The following is a 20,151-nucleotide window of genomic DNA, read 5'->3' as shown; positions in this document are numbered from 1 at the left end:
TTCTTGTAAACTCTGCATTTGGCATGACCTGTGTGCAGCTTGTCTCGACTCCTCAAATTAGTCCGATTTCTTCCCCTAAGAAGTCCCATACCACAGGCGGTGTCTGTCAGATCCAGCAGCATTTCTTCCACTGTCAGTAAAGGGAACATGGCTTTATAAGGATTTTGCTTAGCCAACTTGAAAGCAATGTCTTCATCATTAGTCTGCAATTCGATTCCCTTTGGTGTGCAGTAGATGGTACAATTTGTAGCAAACAAACTGGACTTAAATCACACAGCACGAACTGAGGGTGATCCTGAAAGGTTCTGATTGTCACCAACACCTCTTCTGTCAAAGTGTTTGCAATTCTCTTTATTAAAGACTCCTACAACTTGGAATGATTTTCTCGAGAGGGGTACGTTTGGAGCTACTGCAGATCTCACAGTAGAACGGGTAGCACCAATATCAATCAAGAATGTAATGGGATGACCATCTACGTCTGCTTCTACATATGGTCTACCTCTAGGACCGCGCCAAGTGTACAGTCTTCCTCCCGCCCCAGACACCTTCATAAGGACGGGTCCGGTTCAAATCCATTCAATGCTTCCATTAAGGGCATCTGAGGATAAGTTTGGTTGCCCTGCGAGATTCTCGGTGGTTGGGGCACTTGCACTAACGGGTTCTGATTCCCTCCTGCATTTAGTGATCTGGGCCTAGCTTTTTTCAGTAACAGATTTACGCCATCTGCCACCTTCACAAGTTCTCTTTCCTGCGCTTGATTTGCATGATTGATGCAATATTCGCGCTTCTAATGCCTGATCTTGTGAAAAAAATTACAAGCTGTGGTCTTCTTCAGAGTTGCAACATCTATCCCTGTCTTCGGAACTATGGGGACACCTCTTCCCTGTCCCGTCGACCCTACTACTGATGCTACTTTGAACCCTCATGGAACATTCCCTTGACCACGAGCTACAGTTCCCACTATTGCCTGCTCTCCAGTCTGTGCATTTCACATTAAGACCAGCATCAATTTCTCCTATATCCTCCTACGCTTAGAGTCGACTCTCATCACTGCAGTACCTGGGGTACCGTAGGATTTCATCCACAAATTTGTTTTGCCAACAAATTAGGAGTTGTTGGATCATGAGGCTGATCTCCGGCCTCAATCCAGTCACAAATTTAGATACAACTTGTCCCATGTCCTTGGGGTCAAGCGTATCAAAACCACTATACTGCTTAAAGGCTTGCAACAGGCTCTCATAGTAAGCAATTCCTAACTGTTTAGGTTCCTAGGTCGTTTGATGTATCTTTAACCAATTGATGTCTTGAGGGACTGTTTTGGATGGCAACCATGTAATCACCTGATCGTACTTTTTCCTAACTAAGAGCGAAGGAGCATGAGTTACTGAATGCCTCTCTGGCTCAGCAGCAGGCCACTCAATAGCTATCTTACAAGCAGAGCACAGATCACTAGGAACCACAATTTCAAACAAGGTATTTAAGTCAATCCACAACACTTTCAAGATTTTCACAAAGAGATCGACTTACTTATACCACTCCATAGGTTTCTCTCCCAGCCTGGAAAAATCATTTAAGAATGAAGCAAGGACAGCCTGACTCCAGAGAACATGCACATACCCTCCGCTAGGCACTTCCATAATGGATATGCCTACACCCCCTGCTATCTCCCTCCTGGAGGTGGTGTCTCTCCTGTCGCCTTTCTTGCCCTCTTCTTCTTTGACCATCTCTCCTCCCACTTATCAAGCATGTTCCATGCCCTTATTCCATTTACCATCTTCCCCGCCACTCTCTTTTCCTCTAGCTCCTGGTCACTTAAGAAAGCCTATGATTTCCCTGTAATGTGTTTGTTCGAGACAAGTCTACTCCATATCTCTGAGCCAACTCTGAAAACTTCTCATGTGCTTTTCTTGCCATTCGGGTGACAACCGTCGCTACAAACAACCGATCGTCTGGTTCATAGGTCTCAATTCTGTCTAAAGGTAAATTCCCACTGATGATTTCATCTACTTCAACCTTCAGCCTCACCACATCTACTAACTTCACCTTCATTGTAGCCTTGATGGTACCCTTTCTCAATGTACTACTCTGACTCTCCTTACTGTTATTATGGTCTCTCAACCAAGATGATTCTGTAACATCTAGTACATGCTGATTTCCAGAGGCTCTCCGAGTTATGCTTGCTTCCGAAGTCGTACCACTTGGTACTCTCATGGAAGCTTCCCACATCTGCAGATCTGAAGTAGTGCTTACCATGGGTATAGATCATACAGTACTGGAGCCATTGTGAACTCCAGAAGGGTCAGCAGTAGCCGTTAAAGGGGTATTAGGCACTAATGAAGGACAATTTGTTCTTCTTGTTCTTCTCAATCCAGTCCCTTCAGCAAGTATGGCCTGACTCTGACTCAGGTTTCATTCTGAACTTGGGTCATAAACAGGGACAAAAGGACCAATGGTAATTGGTACTGTAAGAGCTTCCGGCAAATGAGAATCAGCATTAAAACCATTCTGTTCCATAACACCCAAAGGGGACACTCCTGTCCCCCCTACTCCTGCTGATATCCTTTCCATGACTCCTGAATTAGGACCCACCTGAGAAACTACTAGTAATGCTTTGAATTATGTGGGTCTAGGCAAATGTCGCAGCGCAAACATTGCTCCTCTGAGCTAATTCATTACATCCAACTGAAATAAACCAAAGCGTGGACATGAAAATTCACCCTCATTTTCAGTGATCTTTTGCCAATTTTGGAGCCAAATTATAGTGTGAAGCCCAATTTTTGTTGCCATATAGTGTGCTGGAGTATCCTCGGGGGCACCACTTCACCCACTTGAGTAACAACCCCTTTATCACCACTGAAAAGACCCTGTAACACCCTGAAACATCGCATGATTACAAATTGCAACTTACAGTTCATCAAGTTACGATGGAGCAATCTTTTTCAATCACAAACTTTCAGCTGACTAGCAATCAATCCCTGCAAAGTGTTACACCAACCGACCTAGCATGACACTCTCTGACGTCACTCTCACTCCTCGCAGCGGCCCACACTCCATCACAATTTCTTCATATGCATCCCCTCACACAGTCATCTTATATCCAGAATTGTCTGCCACCTAAAACGATCAATAGAATTCAACCACTCAAGAACATTCACACACGATTACCCTCGACCAAAGTAGATCACCCTAATCAGTATAGCTCCCCCCTGTACATAAGGTCCATTAGATGATTCCCATGGGTCTCATTCACACAAAGTTCCCTGTCTTATGTGGAACTGCCAATGACGTCTCACGACAACTTCTCAGTTCTTCGGTCAGACAATCACAATCTCAGTGTCTTCTACACCTTTTAATATACAGGGATCTTAGGGCACTTCATGACCTACAACTCAAATCTAAATCCTTGACCTAGTCTTGCCCGGAACCACATTTACTCAACTCTCACTACAACTCTGCAAGACATCACACAATCAAATTATTCCGGCAATCTAACAAATACACCCCATTAATACTCACTGCTCCTTCCGCCGCTAATCTTGCCATACCATCAAACTTCGCAAGTCTCCGCCAGACTCGGTCGGCTTCCATTCTTGATCATTGGGCTCTAGTTTGGGGCTTTGGGGTTCTAGGTTCCACCTATTCTATACTACTTCCAAATTCTCCCCTTACTTCATGTGGGAACCATCCTACTCTGCTACCAACTAAAAGGGCCAGACCCATAAGTTCTTGACCTGTTCTAGAGTCACAATCCAATGGTTCGTCTTCGTAGGATGAAAGTGTAAAGGGGAGAAAATTCCTTAGAAAACAATCAATTAGCCAACAAATCCCTTGGCTACATAATAACCCACGGACAGGTGGTAACTGAAGGTTAGTACGTTTATTACAAACCTAAAAACAACTTAATATAAAAACACCTGAACACGAGAGTATAGAAATACAAAGGAATTATCATGAAGCCACATCTCTGCATCCAGTTTAGAGGCTGCAGCATAACCAACACAATTAATTCAAGAACAAGGATACAGAAAATCAGGAAGTATGAGCCCAAATTTTCCTGCATCGAGGGTTGGTGAGTGAAAAGTATTAAATGTATCCCTACTCTAACGCTAGGTGACTTCCGTAAATAAGCATTTTCAGAAGGAAGGACAAAAGATGTCAGTACGAGGAGTCTCTCCACGATCAACGGGTCATATAGCATAAAGCTATCAAAGACAGAACTGTATCTAGGATGGTCTCTCTTTGAAGGCAAGAAAGAAGTGGCCCATCAAAGACAGAACTGTATCTAGGATGGTCTCTCTTTGAAGGCAAGAAAGAAGTGGCCCTCCGGCCCTAATTCCAACAACCAGTTATCCACAGGTATCACGCCCATGGTGCATTTTGAATCACACCATGCACCCTGGGTACTGTCCTGAAGGTATTTTTCCACGATGTCTATGGTGTACCTTCCTTGCAACAATTTGTCCTTGATTCCCAGGCCTTCTCCAATGTGAAGCACACCAACGTTCCTTTATCGTCTTAAGCCACACAATTGTAACATTTGCACTCCTTGCTTAACTTATTCTATCTAACGAGAGTGCTTCTTCACTCTGCCGGTGCCGCTGCTGGTGAGAACGGAGGGGCTGGCTGGGTGGGGGGAGGTTTGAAGAGACAACCACAAGGAAAAATTAAATAAATAATTATTTTTACCTTGTAGTCGTCTCTCGCAAACCCCCCTCAGCCGACCCCACCGCTCTTACCTGCAGTGACCGCAGCTGTCTTCACCTGCAACACAAAACGTGAGACAGAATAGATTCCACAGCACACATGAAATTAAAACTGTCAAGGCCAATTTTAGTTGGGCGTGAGTTAACATACAGTTTCATAAATCCAAGGAGCTATTTATGAATTGTGCTTTTTGAATCTGTCAACTTAATGTATAATTGAAGGCACACAGAGTTTCAATTTGCGGAATTCTGTCAAGTGATTAAAAAACTCTGACTAATTCCATGGAGCTCCATGCAGGGCTTAGTAGGCAGGTAAGGCAATCATGCCGAACTTGCTTAGTTATCAGAGACAACACGGATCACCACCCCAGCTCCCGGTGTATACCTGCAAAGGAGGCATTAAACATTGTGCATAAAAGTGAAACACCAAAAGCCCTATCAGCTTAAACACCCCACCCGGACATACAAGCGAGAAATGCATCAAGTCAGTGGAGGCTGCTATACTTACTGGCATTACTGCGAGTTCAAAGCTGCTCTAGCTCCATTACAGCCACGTCCCGAGGCCTGTTTAGTCGGAGGGTGTCGGTGGCCGCTCTGATTCTGTGGTGCTGCCCATCATGTCCCAGGTACTGCAGCTGGCATTGGGATCGGTGAGTCACCACCTCTCTGCACCTGGACTGTCGCTTCAGCGGTGCAGCCAGGGCCCTAATGCTACCATTGTGTGGATGGCAATGGGTTCTCCTGGCCACCAGCGCTGTTGCTTAGGTATGCCGGTTCAAAGGAAAGCAGCCAGTCCTACATCGGGGCAGAGCTCAAGCAGTGAGATCACAGCCTCCCTCCACACGAAATGTGAAGGGAGGGATGAGCCATGGAAATAATTTAAGGACTAAAGGTTAAGATTAAACAGCGGCCATCTTGAAAGTGTGCAAACATTCTACTGCCCAGAACTATAAAGCTTGACGCTGGTGAGCCGCAAACTCCGCTACGGCGGTATACGGATGATTTTTGCTGAACTCCGTGCTCTAAGCCGAACGTGGAGTTGCAAAAACTCTGCAAACTCTGCCAGGACAGAGGAGCTTCCCACCTCCCCGCCCTTTAAGAATTGTCACTCTGATCCATGACATAAATTGCATTAGGTTAATTAGTTGGTCAGGTCAAACCTGGACACCTAGTGCTAGGAAATCCATGCAGAAGAGGACTTTGTCGCAACCCTTACATTATCAACATTTCCATGTATATTTTTCTAAAAAATATGGAGAAAACCTGAGCACAGCTTACCCTCCATTTCTATAGCATGTTTTATCAATATAGATCCAGTAGAAAATTTCCTTTGTTGAAGGATCCACCAAAAATATGTGTTGATTCTCCATTGATATTCGGTTCACTGCATACATGCTGAAAAGGTGCAAGATATGAGTTTGAATGTGTGGAGTTATGGAATTCAATGAAAATGGGACAATTATATGATAGCTATTCGTAATGGCCCTTTCTAGGGTGCTTTGTCTCAACTTTTTGCTTTTCTCCATCCCAACTTTCCACTGATCTGGATGCTAGCCTTTAAGCATGTGCAATGCTAATGTTCAGTGCTAACTCTGTGCTCTTCATATACATATTGGTGATTGGTGTAGACATGATTGGCTGATTCAAATTAGCTGTAAGTCCCTTGTCAAGGATTAAGATATATACCCAGGGCATGCATCTCGAATGCTCCTCCGTGGGCCTGCAGCAATGGTTGTGCGTCCATGGAGGTAGCTCATCGATTGTGCCACAGGTTGGCCCTGGTGGGGCCTGTGTGCACAGGCTACTGTTACTCGGTTTGGCATTTAAAAAGCTATGTGCCAAGGTTCTGCATGGTTATTGCTATATCAGAGTTCTAACTGGTGACAGAGTGTGGTGTTGGGAGAGGTAGGGCATTTGCGTCTGTGCATTGCATGCAAGGAACATGAATGGTACCAGGTGGTATCTTTAGTACAACAGGGCCTGATTCTCACATTGGATTAAAATGGGGGAATGTTGACAAAGGCAATTGAGTAGTATTTCCTATGTGAGAAGTAGTAGCAGTATAGTGTTTGGTGTTGATGAATTTGTAATAGCCAATCCACTCCAGTAGGGCGAGTGTATTCGGCATTATGGTGGTGGAAATGTCACTTCAAGAAAGTGGGCATTTCGAAGCTTGTGGCTCGGTGTGCCTGTCGGCCTGTCTCAAATTGACATCTGGGGGCTAGGGGACAGCTACATCAGTGCATTCCTGATGGAAGTCCATAAACGAGGGGCTCAAGGAAAACCTCAGAGCTCTGACTCTGAGGGGCCTCTATGGGACGGTTACGTAGAGGTGGAATTGGCACCGGCATTCCAAGGGGCAGGGTCTTGGCCCCACTAAAGATAGTGATCAAACCTCCTTGGGTAGAAAGCCAGACAGGACAACATTTAGAGAGGGCCTGTGCATTTCAAAGGTGGCCTTTTGAGCCGATCGGCTCCTCAAAGGCAAATTTGGGTATAACTACTGGGACTCTGTCCTCTGAAAGTAGAGATGCTTTTGGATGTGGAACTATACTACATTGGTTTGACACTGGGACATCAACACAAGGAAACATTAGGGCAGGAGGGACTGCAAATGGACTATCCATAGACTTGTGGTGGCCTGGAAGGGGACTATCACTTGGAGGATCTTGCCTGGACATTGCTGGCCTACAGCTAAGTGCCAACTGTCATAGCCTGGGTCCCTAAGTACTATCAAAAGGCTGGTTGGCTGCCTTCCTATCCCCAAGATCCCAGGGACACAAAGGATCTCACTGTTTCCACAAGATTGTAAGGATCGCACAGGGTAAGGCAGAAAAGGGTGGAATTGATCATTGGCTGGGACAAGGACTGTCCTGATGTACACCGTCATCACAATATGCCAAGGAGTGTGCTCGTAAAGATCAGCAGCAACTTGAGGTGCCAGAATGCGAGGAGTTCGAGGAGTGCAGGGGAACCTTGCAGAGTCAGAGAGACCTGTGCTTGCAACCAGAGATACCTATGCTATCTTCTACTACAGAATGTGGGGTGACCAAGGGGTGTTGGGGGGAACCTGAGCCAGGAACTGCGACTGTCTTCGACCTCCAGATCGGGACTATCACAGTGCCTGACATCGCGGTCTCTGTCCGATGTCATTGGAACCCTCTCCCGGGACCATGCCACAAAGTTTTTTGTTGTGGAGAACATTGTCATTAGGGTCGAGGGGTTTCATGTGCCATGAGGACACCTATATCTGACTGTTGGGGGCTATGGCAGTTCACACCTCCGCTTAAGGGGAAAGTATATTTTTGTCTACAGAGGAAGATGACGATCCCATACTGATGCAGGTGCTGCTGGGTGCCTGGAGGTCTAATTTGTATGGACACAATTAGGTAACTGTTTCTTTCCATGTTAGGTGGTTCTGACTAACATGAGTTTAGTCAATGAGGTGCCAGCAGGGGCAATATGTATTGTGTATTGTTTGCTGGTGTTGTTGAGTATTGTTGGCTGGTGTTGTTGAGTGACTTAGTGGCTGTATCACGAGGTGTAGTCAAAGACCTGTGACTGTTTGATCTTTCGGGAAAGTTTGCCAATTGCATATAACTGTAAAGTGTATATACCATATGTATTTTGTTTTGATTTCAATAAGGAAGTTCGACTATTGCATATAACTGTAAAGTTTATATAGAATGTGTATTTCGTTTTGATTTCAGTGTGTCTGTAATACAAAGGCAACTTTTTTATACATGCCGTGTGGAATTTGTTTGTGGCATATGCAGTGTGTTGCAAGGGACTACAATAGTTTATTTAAATGACTACATGTTCAATATTTGATGAAATTAGAGAACCTCTTGTGAGTTTAATAAATACATCTTTGGTATATTTTCATAGATCTTATCAAAAGTTGTTTTTATGAGAAGTAATATAGGTAGAGCGAATATTTTGGGCAAAACTTGTGATTACTTTTTTATTATCTTCCCCTTCACAGATTGGATCCTCCTTCTTGCACCACAGCAGGCGCAGATGAATTTATTTTGATTGGTTACCCACAAGTATCCCTTGGTCCCAATCAGTGGTAGGGTTGGTACAGCCATATGGTCCTAAAGAAATGCCATTGGCTCTCAAGGCATGAAGGCGTGAAACATGTAGACCTTTTGAGCTATCGCAGTACATTATTACTAGAGTAACATAGACAGATGAATGGGACAAAGGGCCAGATGTAGGTGGCCCAATACAGGTCGGAAACGGCCGAAATTAACGATTTTCGGCCATTACCGACCGGTATTGGGCATTTGGGATGTAGGGGACCCAAAAACATCCGAATCGGTAAATTTACCGAATCGGTAAAGTTTCTGATTCGGAAACTTTACCGAATTGGAAAATTTACCAAATCGGTAAATTTTCCGATTAGGTAACGTTTCCGATTCGGAAACTTTATCGAATCGGAAAATTTACCGATTCGGTAAATTCACCGTTTCGGAAACTTTACCGATTCGGAAACTTTACAGATTCTGTAAATATACCGAATCGGAAATTATGAAATGGAAAAAATGGATTTTGAGATGTAGGTAACCTTTTAAATACCGAATTTGCATGAAATTCGGTATTCAAGATTCAGTATTTACCATGGATTGAAATCAGGTGGTAACCAGTTGCAGGCTATAAAAAAGCCCCCAAAATGCAACAGTTTTACCAGAATGGCGGCATTCTATGTCATTGCGAGGCGGCTACGGCTACAGGCAGAAGGAGAGAGGCTCTGGAGGAGGGAGAAGCAGGTGTACAGGCAGAGGATCACTCTATTTCAGCTAACTGAGCCAGAGATCCTACAAAGGTACAGGCTGGCCCCCCAAACTATCCTGGACCTTATCAGGGACCTCCACCCACTGTTGGACCAGCCAACCCCATGGGCGCACGCCATCCCTACCCATGTGCAGGTGCTGTGCAGCCTACACCTGCTTGCATCTGGGAGTTACCAGAGTTTGGTTGCTGCGGTAGGTGGGGTGTCCCAGAGCTGTCTGTCCCATTTCTTAAAAAAATTCCTTGACGCCATGTTGCAGAGAATGCATAACTACATCAGATTCCCTGCAACGCATGCAGAACTGCTCAGGACAAAGACAGACTTTTATCAGATGGCGCATTTCCCAAAAATCATTGGCTGTATTGATGGAACTCACATACCAATATGCCCACCTGCTGCCACAGAGTACATTTATCGGAACAGGAAGTCCACCCACACAATAAATGTACAGGTGATCTGTGATTCCAAGTACATGATCACTGACATAATAGCCAAATTTCCCAGGAGTACCTACGACTCTTACATCTTCAAAAACAGTGGGATCTACGCACGCCTGACAGCGGGGGAATTCGGCGAAGGATACTTGCTAGGTAACACACTGTGTGAAACTCCCTTGATACGTATTGCAGATGGATGTGTGTGTGTGCATGTGAGTAATGTTTTTTCTTCTTACAATTAGGGGACAGTGCATATGCCCTCCGGTCCTTCATCCTCACACCCTACCTCAACCCTACAACACAAAGCCAGAGGAGATACAACAGGGCACACAAAACAACCCGAAACATTGTGGAGCGCACCTTTGGTATGTGGAAGAGCAGGTTTCGCTGCCTACATAAGAGTAGAGGGGCCCACCAGTACACACCAATCACCTGCTGCAAGATGATTGCAGCCTTTGCAATGCTGCACCACCTTGCGGTTAAGAAGGGCACCGAAGTGGATATCTCTGATTATGAGGACCATGATGACGAGCAAGCACTGCCTGAACCACACACATCTGGAGTTGCAACACCAACTGATGGCAGACACAGACGGGAAGAGATCACACGCAACTTCTTTTAAGTAAGTAAAGAGACACAGACAGGTGGAGTATGCACCCAATGTATTTTAATTGTGTCATGACGTAGGTTTCTAAAGCACAAATGTGCAACAAAAAGTATTTAACTTCAATGATGTCAGTCCTGTTTCACTTCACCATGAACTGTAATAGTCATTTTCGTCCTCGCTTTCCAGTGCCACTTGTATGGTGCTCACTGTGCTCACTTTCCTGCTGGCCTGTGGCCTCAGCGTGGCGCCTGCTGCTCCTCCTTGTCTCTGGGACAAGGGAGCTTGCCATGCAGCTCCTGCTTGTGCTCTCCTCACTCACAGGCACATCCAGAGTCGCTGTTTGTGCAGTTTGGGCATTTAACAGCGCCTCAAGAGCACTGGTCATCCTGCCCAAGCCCCTAGTGACCTCATTGCTGTTTTGGTTCATAGCCTCCTGCATGTTTCTGCTTCTCCTGCATAGCAGGGATGTGGCAGTGGCCAGGCGGTTGATCGCTTTATTTTGGCCATGAGCATGCTGCCTTTCCTTGCGCCTTGACTCAAAATCAGTGTCTAGTTTGGTATATAGCAGCTGCACCGATTGGCTCATTTCGCGCATCCCTGCTGCCATCTCTTTGTTCACTTCTACAAGCTCCCTGATGTCCTTTCCTATGTCTCCTATGTTATTGTCCAGGGACCTCATTTGGCGTTGGCATGACTGGATGGCTCTTCCCTGCATCCTCTGGATTCTCACCATGCTCCCCTCCAGGCCACGGAACACACTTGGACCCTCCACAGGTGCATCTGCAGGCCTTTCTAGGACTCTGTGGCGTCTTGCACCAGTATGGCCCACCTCTGCACTGGAATGCAGTGTGCAAGAGCTAACATCCACAGGCAAGTTGTGCATTTCTTCCCCCTCCATGTCAGCTGCTGATAACTCCATTTCTAGAAGTGGGGCCACAACATGCCTCCTGTTTGGTTGTGATACAGGTGTTGTGTCATGCTGTGATGCTGGCATTTCTGGGGATGACAGCAACAGAGGGGATTGAGATCTGTGAGGGGACGCCTGCAACTCTGGAGCCATTTATGAGTCTTGTGCAGGAGGATGGCTACTTGGTGCACCTGTGTCCTGTGGGATGTTCTGGGTAGTTGGACCTGGCTCCTGACTCTCCTCCCTCTCTGGTGGTGTGCCTTCAGTCTCCTGCGAACGCCTGTGAGATGTTTCACCTGTGGACATATGAGCGTACATTAGCTAAGCGCTACTGTCTCGCAGTAACAATAATTAAATATTTCTCACTTTAGCTTTATTCTCTCTGCAATCATTTCCCTAACTTGGTGGTTGCTGTGCTGTATGACATGTTCTTACATTTCCTGACTACATGTACCATGATGCATTGCTCCTATATAGTGCTAGCAGTACTGGACTGGGGTTCACTTGGCCACAAAGGGTACAGGTAAGGATGATGGTATGGGGGGAATGCTGTGCATGTGTCTTACCTTTTCTGCTTGCAGCTCTGGCTGAGCTGTCTACTTCTCCCAGTCCGCATACGCTGTCTGGTTCAATGGTTGAGGCCACCATCTCCTCCAGGTCAGTAAGGGGGGTGTGCTGGGTTCTTGCCTCCGCCAGTTTGTGTTGCCTGCTTGTGGTGTTCAGCCAATTATTTTTGGTTTGGCTCCTGAGGTCGTAGAATCGCTTTTTTAGGTCCTCTGTGTCTCTGGTAGTCACCCCAACTGCATTACCTTTGTCTAGTATGTCCAGCCAGAGTTTCCTTTTTGCAGATTCTGCCACAGTGAGGGACTGCCTGCCAAACAGTTTTTGGTGCACCTTCACCACCTCCTCAACAAGGACCTGCAGCTCCATGCTGCTGAATTTGAGTTTCCTCCTCCTCTCTGGCTGCTCTTTTACTTTGCTGCTTGCCATTTTGCAGTTTTAAAAGTGCTCAAAACTATTTCTGCTGCTCAGGGACTCAGCTCAGCTCCAACTGCCTTTCCAGAAGCTTCTAATTAGTTGCAGCTGCCTGTGTAGCCACTTCCTGGTAGGGAGGGGGAGGGTGGTAGCACCTGATTGGCTGCCTACTCAGTTGAAGTTGAAGGTTGGGAAATTTGTAGAGCGCACGTATACCAAAAAGGTTTCATGGCGCTATTTCACTTTTGTTTTGCTTTCCGATTTGGAATTTACCGAATCAGTATATACCGAATCGGTATTTACCGAATCGGTATTTCCCATTCATTCCTATGGGCCACAAGGCCCATAGGAATGAATGGGGAATACTGAATCGGTAAATACCGATTCGGTAAATACCGATTCGGTAATTTCCGAATGTCCGATTCCGAATTTTATCTACATACCATTTACCGGTTCTAAAATACCGATTCGGTAAAATTCGGTATTTTAGAATCGGTAAAATCGGATTACCTACATCTGGCCCAAAATGTCTTCCATTATAAAACAACAAATGAAAATGGCTCTTCTTCGAGCAATTATGACTAACTATTTGAGACCTAATAAGGCCCAGTTAATAAACCAGCATGTGTCTTAAAAATGAAATTTTTGGGAAGATTGGTCACTTATTTCTTGGTGATGCATTACGAATTGGTAAATTCTCTCAATATATACAGCCAAAAATCTCTCAAAAAACGTACTAATTGGGGCGTGGCTAGCAGCCAACGATGGCGGCCGCAGCTTAGGGAGGCTCCTGCGGTAAGGCGGCTTTCCACGTAAATCCGGCACATATATCCTGTGCAATTCTTCTGCTTTCGGGGCAGAAAGGGTCCGGTGGCCGTGCGGCGTCCCGAGTACAAGAGTACGATACGGTCGGAGCTCCGAGGCGAGAGGAGGGGCCTGGGACATCCGGACAAGCAGCGCTGTGTCCTGAGGACGGTGGCCGGGCGGAAGTGAGGCGAGGCCGGGTGCTGACGCCGGAAGTGGCGGCCCCCCCCCGGCGCCTCGCGGACACAGCGAGCGGCGACATTCCCTGGCGAACCTGCGGACTGACGGAGGGCGCCCTGCTGGTGCCGGTAACTGAAAGCGGCTCCGGAGACAGGGAGGTGGCCGGGAACGGCGCAGCGGCCCGTGCATTGGCCCACCTGGGACCCGACCCGGCGGACCATCGAAGGGCGGGCTCGCCATCCAGTGACCGGGAAGAGGCCCCGGAGGTGTGCGGGGCGGGGATCTGCTGGGGGCCACGACTCCTGAGTGGCGCCGGGGTCTTCCCCCTCCTCCCCCCCCTGCGTTCTGAAGCACCGGGCGGCGCTGGTGGTGGCCGTGCGTTGCCCTCATTACTCCGGCGGCCCTGTGGAAGGTATCCCCAATCGTCGGAGCCTGGGCAAGAAGGGCAGGGGTCCAGCACTACACGTCCCGGACTGAGACTGTATATTACCGGGTGGTCGCTAAGTGTGGGTTTCATATCACCGGGCTATATCGTTGCAGCAACTGATTGTAGGCCCTACGCGACCAGTGCCAAGTGCGAAGCAACCATATAGGGGGCGTACATCCTTCACCTGCCCCGAATCCAGCGACGACCCCGGCCTGCACACGCTCTAATTGCTGGCGGTACATTATGGCGCAAAGGGGCCCCAGAAATAGCTCCACGCAAGCGAAGTTGGACAAATTTGCCTACGACAAGCACACTCCCCCGCAGGAACAACGCAGGCTGCCCGGGAAGGGGGCGGACTCGGAGGGAGCGAAGAAAGCCACACTAGAAGACGTCCTGACGGCGCTGGCTCAGGTGCAGGCGACGGTGGGGGCGACGGCGACAGAGGTCACCCTGATCCGAGCGGACCTCCAGAAAATCAATGAGCGAGTGAAGCAAGTCGAGGTTGTCACCAAATCACTGGTTCAGGATGTCTCGGACCTCCAGATTGAAATGGGACAGCTACGGGCGGACAACAAACTACTCAAGGAGAAGCTGGATGACCAAGAAGGGCGCTCACGACGGAACAACGTCCGCATTCTGGGAGTGCCGGAATCGGAAACAACTGGAGCAATGGACCTATACGTGGAGGACATGATCAAGAACAAATTACAACCTAAGGGCCTATCGCATTTCTTTTCTGTGGAAAGGGCACACAGAGTACCGGGGGGAAAACCGAAAACGGGGGGCCCCCCGAGACCGATCCTGGCAAGACTCTTCAACTTTAGAGACCGTGACGCCATTCTGCAGGCGGCTAGGGTGGCGCCGGCGATTCAGATCCAAAACTCTAAAGTGTCATTCTTCCCGGACTACACAGCAGAGGTGTCCCGGAGACGGAGGACTTTCCACGAAGTGAAGAGAACGCTCCGCGAAAAAGAATTGCCCTACTCTATGCTATTTCCGGCCAGGCTCCGTGTGGTAGCTGACAAAAAGGTCTGGTTTTTCGACTCCCCTGATGAGGCCAGGGACTGGCTGGAGGGCTGGCACACTGTGAGCAATAATCGGAAGTCCAACAGGCACAATACGGCCCACCGGGCGGACAGCCGGACAGGCTCGCAAACTTCAGGAAGAGGGGGGACGGAGAGGTCCCCAGCCCGAGACCTCGTGGAGAATGAAGGGAACGAACGCTCGGAATGAGACAATGGGGTCACCCTGACTCTTCACCTAGGAACTATTGCTTTATAGCTGCAACTGGACGCTGGCCTGCTTTGTCCTGAAAGTAAGCAGGGATGCCGCCTGCCGGGGGAGACACTCTCCCCCTTACACGCAAGTACACTGGTTTGGGGAGGGGACAAGCACTCTGCTGAGTTGGGGGGGCGGGCAGTTGGAAGTCCGTTAGGCAGGGGGGCAGGGAGGGGGGATTGTTTTGAAGTTGTTTGGAACACATATATATGGTCGAGAACTGTAACACACCACTCATGTGACATTTTGGAACGTTGGTTGAAGCGGGGAGGTGGGGGCTGCGATGTAGGACTGCGCAATGCACAAATTAGTGACGTTAACGAACGCATATGGCGGATGACCCTTCTTTTAGACGGGGGGACGTAGACCCGGATTCCCGGGGATCCCCGTTAAAATTAATGACATGGAATGTACGGGGGCTGGGGGATAAGATCAAGCGGGGACTGGTGTTGCTCACACTCAAAAGGCTGAAGCCCGCTTTAGCGATGCTGCAAGAGACGCATTTAATGGGTGGGGTGACCAAGGCCATGGATCGGAAAGGGTACAAAATGTTGGTACAGTCGGAATTCTCGTCCGGGTCCAGGGGCACCGGTATCTTACTACTGAAATCCTCACAGTTTATTCCACTACAGACTAAGATTCCCAGGGTCCGTAAGGCCCTTAAGACAGCAAAAACACAATACTTCACTGAGAATGTCAACTCCGTGAGTTCGTCGGAGGTACTATGGGAGGCCTACAAGACGGTATTTAGGGGACAAGCGGTAACCTCGATCGCGGGTCACAAGAAAGATAAAGCCCTGGAACTCGCTGACTTAGAATTAGGCTTACAGAAACTCACAATGACACACGAAAGGCAGCCCACACCGAGCACGGCACACGCACTCGACATCCAGCAACAACTCTACACGGATCATCTGAGGACTCAGGTGAAGGGCCACATTGCTGACACTCAGAATAGGGTTTATGAGATAGGAGATAAGGCGGGTAGGCTGCTGGCCTGGCTCGACACACGAGACGGCGGCTCTAGGGGCATCCAGCAGGTGAGAGATAGTCGGGGTGTGGTACACGCTAGCCCCGAACTCATAGTGGAGGCGCTGGCGTCCCACTTCGAGGGGGTGTACACCCCTGAGCGGGAAGTGACTTCCGCAATGGCCAGAGAAGCACTGGAAAGGATAGAGATCAGGACGCTGTCGGCAGAGGCCACAGTGGACTTGGAGGCAGATATTACGGTGGAGGAGATACAGCTGGCGATTAACGCTTTGAACCCGGGAAAAGCACTTGGCCCAAATGGCATTCCTATTGAATGGTACCAAGCGAAACCCGAATTACTGAGTACCCATCTCTTAACAATGTACACAGAATGTCTAGAGAAGGGGAGGCTCCCGCCTGACCAAAGACTGGCCACTATTGTGGCTATCCCCAAGCCCGGGAAACCACCGGAGGATTGCGCCTCTTATCGCCCCATTTCGCTGCTTAATGCAGAAGTTAAAATCCTTGCCAAACTTATAGCGTCTAGGATTATGCCACGTCTGGACGATCTTATACACCCAGATCAGTCCGGGTTCATGCCACACAGGAACACGGCACTGAATTTGCGCCGACTGCATGGGGCATTGGCAGGGGCAGGGGCACTCACATCGCCGGCGGTTGTACTGGCCCTTGATGCCAGGATGGCCTTTGACCTGGTGGAGTGGAACTACCTGTTCGAGGTCCTGTCCCGTATGGGGTTCGGCCCCAAGATTATAGCCTGGGTGAAACCGTTGTACGCCGTCCCGGCCGCACAAGTGGTGGCCAACGGACATATCTCTCGCACGTTCCCTCTGGGTAGAGGCACTCGTCAGGGATGCCCACTCTCACCGCTGCTGTTCGCAATTTCGCTGGAGCCCTTGGCCACCATGGTATGGACCTCGCCACTGTTGAAAGGGATTAGCTGGGCGGGGGGCTGGGAGGACCGGATATCCCTCTACGCGGACGACATGCTGGTATATCTCACTGACCCGGAGCAAGGAGTGCCGGCCCTTCTTCGGCTATGTGACGGCCATGGGGAAATCTCTGGTTACACAATCAACTGGGCCAAATCGGAGCTGTTTGTCCTGAAGGGCCCGGCTCCGGCGCTGACCACGGACTGCCCTCTGAGGATTGCGGGTTCCTCCTTCAAGTACTTGGGCATCCATGTCACTGGGGACCCTGCGGAATTCATGGACAAAAATTTGACACCCCAAGTTGAGCGACTGAAGCAGGATGTAAAATTCTGGGCGGGGCTGCCCCTCACGCTGTTGGGGAGAGCTGCTCTATATAAAATGAAGTCTTTACCCCGCTTCCTGTATGTACTCGAAAATACTCCATACCCCGTGAGCCCTAGATTCTTTCAACGGGTGGCGGCACTGGTGTCCAACTTGATGTGGGGCAACCTCCCGCCGCGTATCGCGCAAACTAAACTGCATAGAGGGTGGTATGACGGCGGGATAGCACTTCCCAACTTGACGATGTACTATTGGGTGGCGCAGCTAAAACCCATCAACTGCTGGTTGCACACCCCACAGTCCGAGCCTGCATTCCAGGCAGACAGGGCGCAACTGGGCTTGACCAGCCTACTGACCCCACTGTATGACCGTACAAAGGCAAATAAATTGGAGGGGCCTACCAGGCTAACCACGGCACTGTGGCATAAGGCAACCGCAGCATTGGGCTGGAAGGGAAGAATTACGAAACTCACACCGCTTTGGGACTCCAAAGTCTTTGGCACTCTGCGAACCAGCAGGGGCTTCTCCCAGTGGGACACAATAGGCATATCTACAGTTGGGGACCTTTGGGAGGGAGGCGCGGTACTCACCTTTGACAGATTGCGGGAGCTGTTCGACCTTGGAGAGAGGGAGTTATACAGGTATATCCAGATCAGACATGCACTGCTAGCGGTCATTCCCCCCGACAGTACATTGCCGGAGGCATCCCCACTTGAGGACCGGCTCCTCACTGAATACATGGTTGAAAAAGCGACCTCCCTAATATACCGTAAACTACTTAACAACCTACCAGACCCACTAATTAGGCTCAAGGAACACTGGGAGGCAGAAATCGGGGAGATGGACGAACATGAATGGAACTTGGCGATTGCATCTCCTAAGGAAGTGGGTATCTCAGCTCGACTGAGACTTGTGCAATTGAAAGTCCTACACAGGGTCTACTACACTCGAACCATGCTCCATCGCATACACAGAACGCAACACCCTTTCTGCCTTCGTGGATGCGGAGAGGAGGGAACCTTTTTTCATACTATGTGGGATTGCCCGCGTGTCCAGGAATTCTGGAGACAGGTACTGCGGACGATCTCACAGGCATTAGAGATTTCACTGCTGCCTGATCCGAGGCGGTGTCTCCTGAACATATGGGAACAGACAGATGTCTCCAGGCAGGACCAAACATGGGTAACAGTGGGGTTCATGGTCACCAAACGGGACATAGCACAGAAGTGGGGCGCGGCTGATACACCTACAACGACACAATGGGGTATTAACATGGACAGGGTCATGGTGACGGAGCGTGCAGTATACTCCAACAGGGCCTGCCCGGGGAAGTGGAATAGGGTCTGGTCCAAGTGGAATATTTACAGGGGAGGAATTTGCGAACCCTTAGAGGAGGAAGAGCTGGATGAGTCCGGTGGTGAGGAGGAGTTGGGCTAGAGGGGCACGGGGGACACATTAGAAGTGGGGGACGGGGGTGGTACATGGAGTATAGGTCACATTAACACACTTAGGCCTTGCCCTTGGCATTAAGAGAGAGTGCCCATTGGAATGTTACTCGGAAGAGCATACACACATCTGGTGCTTGGGTGGGAGGTACATAGACACTGGTGAGAGGGACCGACTGTAGGGGGGATATACCACTAAATAGCGAATAGACCTGTTCACCCATAATGAACGATCAGTATGTGTTTCTTTTGGTTGGTTGTTAGGCTTTTGTTTCTGCAAAAAAGAAAAACCACAAAAACCTCACTGATTTCCTGAACACTCCACTAAATGCACCTTTTCTATGTAGCGGTAACCAACTAATGTACGGAAATATGTCAACATGAGCTACGTTGGGCATTACTGCATTCTGACGATGTTGTGATAATGGCGGCCAGCCCGATTGGGTTGTAGGCCAATTGCTGTGTAATCTGTAAGGTGCAATAAAGGTTTTTCAAAAACAAAAAACAAACAAAAAAAAAACGTACTAATTGAAAATCAAAGACTGGAGTGCAAAATCAAAAACAACTTTCGGGTGACCATCTACACCAGGTGCCTGGCATAGTTTACTAAGACTATAGCCGAAAGCAAAGAATTCCTTACTCAGAGACTAATTAAAGAAAGATGTTGTGAGATTTTCACATGTGAGAGTCTACCACCCCTGCACCACCCATCAATCCATGGCGTATATGATTGGACTTCTAACTCAGAAGATTGTAGCAGCATAGCAGTGATTCCAATTGCCAGACGGATTTGGTCACCCTGTTCCTTGGTGGTCACTGAATCTTTGGCCTTTTCTTCCAGGCTCCTTTATGGGAACACTTTTCAATCACAACATCTTCAGCCATATTCTTAGGAAGAGAAAGGACAAGAGGAAGAAGACAGCATAACCTGCAAGTACAATGGAGTCCCCCATCTTCAAGATGAAGGACGAGGAGCCACGGATACATTAAAATGATTAAATAAAATTAAAAAAAACTTTTGATATAAATACTGGTGTGGGTCAAGGGGTGGGAATTCCGAAATATGTGCTTCTCACAGTTTTTGCATTAAAGCAGTGATGTTAATGTTGTCAGAGTAAAAGATAGAGGTTGAAGAAGAAAACAAACACACATGTTCATAAAAAAAACTGAGAAATGTGCTTTCTGTATTTATTGTTCTTTGAAGTTGTGAATGATATTTAACACAAGATATTGATTAGTTACCTATATCTTTCATGAAGGTACCATTGCTGCTGTTACAACTCAAAGAAAGCTGATTATTTTTTATATGAAAAATGACAACAGATACCAAACGGTTAATGGAGTTGATGT

Source organism: Lissotriton helveticus, chromosome 2_1, assembly GCF_964261635.1.
Source record: "Lissotriton helveticus chromosome 2_1, aLisHel1.1, whole genome shotgun sequence".
NCBI classification, from domain to species: Eukaryota; Metazoa; Chordata; class Amphibia; order Caudata; family Salamandridae; genus Lissotriton; species Lissotriton helveticus.
This window is presented reverse-complemented; position numbering follows the sequence as displayed.